This window comes from Lactuca virosa, chromosome 5 (genome assembly GCF_052849685.1).
Source record: "Lactuca virosa cultivar CGN04683 chromosome 5, Lactuca_virosa_CGN04683_v6, whole genome shotgun sequence".
Taxonomy (NCBI): Eukaryota; Viridiplantae; Streptophyta; class Magnoliopsida; order Asterales; family Asteraceae; genus Lactuca; species Lactuca virosa.
Window position 1 is genome coordinate 365245484 of NC_136430.1, and position 5036 is coordinate 365250519.

General features: G+C 34.5%; 1 non-coding gene across 1 annotated transcript; it reads right to left on the minus strand.

Annotated features, from left to right (window-relative positions):
- Positions 1-4758: 4758 nt before the first annotated feature.
- Positions 4759-4832, minus strand: TRNAN-GUU (transfer RNA asparagine (anticodon GUU)). Its single transcript has one exon. It is a non-coding gene; the product is annotated as a tRNA-Asn (tRNA).
- Positions 4833-5036: the final 204 nt, after the last annotated feature.

A 5036-nucleotide genomic window follows, 5' to 3' on the forward strand; every position in this document is an offset into this window, starting at 1 on the left:
ATGAATAACATCACCTGTGGGAATATTTCCATATTCTCATTTTGACTATCACTTCTGCATAAGAGTTGCCTCTTTTCAGAATATGTCAATATGGTCCTTCCAAAATTAACACTATACTTCCAACTGTCCCCGAGCAACCAATCTTTGGTAAACCTTAGATTGTCCTCGACAATTGCTTAATCAAATTAGTCATATCCAGTTCTACTACTTTCCCCTCTTAATGCTCTAGGCATTTTGGAAGAAATTAGAACTGATGAATATTATAGCACATGCAATCGATCCTATATCCGAAGCATATGGGACACGATTCATAAAGACATGATTCTAGACCAGTCTTTTGCTATAATATTTCTATTTCTATTTCTATTTGCCAAGTTCTCATAATTCAGATTATGAAAAGGGATGCCGTAATCATAATCGAATTTTAGAACGCAAATAATGGACCCATATATAGAATTTCCTTATGTTGAACCATTCCAACATAAAATTCATATGTATATCCTTGACTAAAGATGATTAAAACCTCAATCTAAGCTTTTAGAATTGAAATGAAGTATAATTTCCTCTCCCTTAATTATAGCAAAACAACCTTTTCCCAATTGAAACCTTTTTGTTTTCTATAATTAACATTGCTAACTTGCAACAGTTATTATAATTATCATGCTCCCGCTTGCATGATGATTATTAGCATAACACTTACGCTCCCACTAGCTTTGACATGTACTCAGAAATCTGCTGGACTTCTTGAAATCAATACTTTATTGATCTTCTTACCAAAGTTCATATTTCTGATATGAGATGCTTTGATAAAACTTTATCAAAATCATACACCTTTCCTTAGATAGCACACATGTGTGTCTAAACAATTTCAGAACTATGAAAAGGGATGCCGTAATCATAGTCTCAATTGTTTAGACCTTTGCCATTTCTCTCAAGTCCATGTTAGTGTGCCGGTTAACCACACACGCTCCACTAACGACTTTGAGAATGCAAATATCACAGTTGCTGTCTACTTAAAATCTACTTAGTGAAAGCGTTTCCTCACCATCATTTTCATGAATCGGAGAGAAACCTTATGACACTTAGATTTTATGGTGTATGTGTTCTTATCCATGTGAATTTGTCAAAACCATAATCACAAGACAAGGATAATGACAAATCCAAACTCATATGGACTGAACTCAATCTTAATTTATTGCCGCCTGGCAGCACAAGGGCCTGCCATTGCTTCTAAGTTGTTATGCAACCAATTGAGAACTCTCAGAACTCATATGCAAAGCCAAATTTAACTGGAATGGGCACAGAAATAGGAATATGTCAACACGATAGGTTATAAACCTCACGTCGTGTCCTAGTGATAAACTACAAGTTTTTTTTACTCTTGATTAGATCTGGAAGCTTTTCCAAGATCTTTAAGACTCCCAATGTCCTCTTGACATATAAGACTCATTTGCCAAATATCCAAGAGATAGTGCGGATTCTTTATAAAGACAAACACTTCACACAATTGGCCTTAGTTGGTCTTTGTTTTATCCAAAACATCACAACTTACCAATTTCAAATGTACAAGAGTAGGACACATTTTACTCTTACATTTAACAAGTGTTATAAACCTTTCTTTAAGATATGTCACTCAACTTACAGTCTTGGAGTATGACTCTAAGACTTTTTTTGGAACGAAGTATGACTCATCTTCTTGATTCAACAATTTCAGCAATTCTTGATTCCTCTTCTTAGCCATAGGAATGCACTAAGATGTCCTTAGAGGACCAATTGTGATATGGTTTCTTAATCATTAAGATGATCACTAAACATGATACTAAAGTACTCTCCCATCTTTTCAGATTTGAGAAACTTTTATCTTTCTGCCTAATTTGATTCTTCTCATTCGTTCTGCCATATACGGATACTTTTCCAATGTTACAGAATTATACTTAAACTTGTAAGTATAACCATATTTACTAAACTTTTGTAAATCATGATGAATAGTCTTATCGATCTTTATGGTGGACTTGACCAGTGCACAAGAATGTGTACTCGATCCCTTAGTCCTTCACTTGACTCACATATATATGTGAACAAGGAACTAGTCTTAATTTTCCAAAGATGAAAATTCTCATTCAATATACAATACAACATGCATAATTCCAAGTTTCTATCCAACTGAAACTTGGGTGATGAGAATTTTTCCTTATTTGGTAAATTATGACACTTCCACAAACGACAGAATCAAATCCATTTTCCAATGTTGCTATTAATGGAATCATATAAACAACAATTTTTCACAAATGCCCTTGTAAGGATACTTAAAATAAATAAAAACAAAACTTTTCTTTTATTTAAAACTTGCGGAAAAACCTATCCTTACAATGCAAATGCATATGAAAAACTGTGTTGTTATCTATTCCTATGCAATCTATCACAACTCTTAAGCAGCAGCTCAAAAATTCTGATCACCAAACCATGCGATCGAAATCCATCTTCGCGATCAGAATCAGCATACTCTTCTTTAAGCTTCCTCTCTTTTCTTTGATTCTTAAAACTTCAACATGTGACCCAGTCACATCATGTAATAAGAATCTCCAAATAGGAACTTAATAGAGTTAGATAGTGGACCTACCTGAAGCAGAGTCAAACTTTTGACTTGACCTTCTCTCAGATCTTTCAGTTAGTTAGGGCAGCTTTGCAACCAATGCCCCTTCCTTTTTGGCAATAGAACCATATAGACCCTTTGGGAATAGTACACAGGACTATCTCAGACTTAGCCTTTTTCTTTACCATTTGGTCAACCGAGTTGACTATGGTCGATCCCTTTTCATTGGGAAGAGAAAGCTTTCTGGATTTCCAATGTCACCAATTGTCAATGTCCATGGTAGTTTGGGAAGTTGATCTACTAATCCAATTTGCTTTACCAGAGCTCCAAATCATTGCTGATTCAGCAGCACCAAGCAAATAGATAAGATCATTAAGGGTCATGTCATAGTCTGTTACATAGTAGTCCTAAAGAACTCACTATGTGACTTAGAAAGTGATTGAACAACCAACTTTCTCAAGACTTTGACACCCAACTCTCCCGGCTTGTCAATATGTGACTTCATCTCCAAGATGTGATCACACATAGACCTTGCTTTCCAATAGGGCTTGAGTGACCTTGAACTTGTGGGTTAGAGAGAATAACTGGAGGAGGTGGAGGAATTGAAGTATGATTTCCATGATCCAGTCACGGGACATCATCTTCATTAGGAAAGCTTGTTCCAAGAGTTTTGGGAAGATCATAATTGTTTGAACCAGACATCTTTTGGGAGATATTCAAGATAGTTGATTTAAAGTCCTTAACATAACACCCAATATGAAATATTAAGGCTAGGACCCAACACAATAATTTATAACTTGGAAGAGGGATGTCGTAATCCAAGCTATAAAATATTTGAAGGTAGGTGAATGACGATTCACCAATTTCCACCATGAAAAAACGAAATAAATTATCAGGTTTTTATTGGATTTGAAACTCCTAAATCTTTTGAGATTCATTGAACTTTCAATGGCATGTTTCAATCTCGAGTGTGCCCTTCAGGTTTTGTGACTAGGATGCCGAGGATCACAAAACAAGGTGTGAAGTAACCATGCAAATTACTTGGTACCCTTAATGTATTACCCCTCAATCGATGTGTCGGTTAACCACACGCGCTCCATCGATACTATGATAAACATTAAGTTACCCTTTGCCTACCTTGTTAAATCCAGCTAGTGTGCCGGTTAACCACACGCGCTCCACTAACCGACTTAAGCAAAGTGTACAGTGTAATTCCATGGGTTAGCACCTTATTCACTTTTTCCTAAAGTAACTAAGATTGGGAATTATAAAACATTTAGTTACTTTATATTCATCATTAATACTTTTAATGAGGGGAGAATTCTAGTCCTTGTCCTACCCGTTCGACTAACGACCCTCCACCGATCAAGGAAGCGGTGGGTGAGAGTGGACACCCATTAAGCTGCCATTTTATAGGCAGCAACCTTATACCCCCTTATAGACCGGCTTCGTGAATGAGGCCTACTAACGGTAAAACGACTTATTCTTATACACATATAATTATTATTAACTTATAATATTATAAAGTATAAGGGTTGAATTTTAACTTTTAAAATTCTAGGGGTTGGAACTAAAGTTTTTAAAGAGACTTTACATGTTCCAAAACTTGAGGGCAAGTTTTGAACTTTCAAAACTTTTCATCTTTCATAACTTATGAGTTAAATGGTTTATTAAAATGAGAGACTTTTCATTTTATGTAACCTATGTGTTTCTTTAATGGACTTTAAACGAATTACTTTTGGTAATCCATAACTTGAGGACAATTTATGGATTCCATTAAAACACATAATGATCAAGAATTAAACTAACAAGCAAGTTACAAATAATTCCTATGATCTTCTAAACTCATAAGTTCATGAACATGCATATCATCTATTTGTTCATATTTCTTAAATTTTATGTTTAGTTAAACAAGTAAGTTTTTAGAACGAATATGTTTCATTATTTTATTTGTTCCATTTTCTTAAATTTAATAAGTAGTTAGTTTGTTCAGCATAATTGTAAAAGTTAGATTGCTAAAGTAATATATGATTTTTCGTACAAACCAATTTTACAAGAATGAAAGCATTTAAGAATTAAGATGACTTCAAGCATATTTAATTTTGTCAAAGTTTTTAAAAACGTATATAAGTATATAAACTATATGTAACAAAAGAAATAAAAGCCGCTAGAAGGAGGGCTTGAACCTCCGACCTTGTGGTTAACAGCCACACGCTCTAACCAACTGAGCTATTCCAGCTGTACGCCATACTTGTTGGAATATGCTCTCTTTCAACAGGGATAACCATGAAATATAGGTTAATTGTTTTTACATGAAATTATTAAGTTTAGTTAATCTAACGTAATCACAATGACCGCATTAGCATTGATAATATAGGTAACTGATCATATCTTTAAGCAATTTCACCACCATATTTTTCCTCATTACATTTCAGACTAAGTT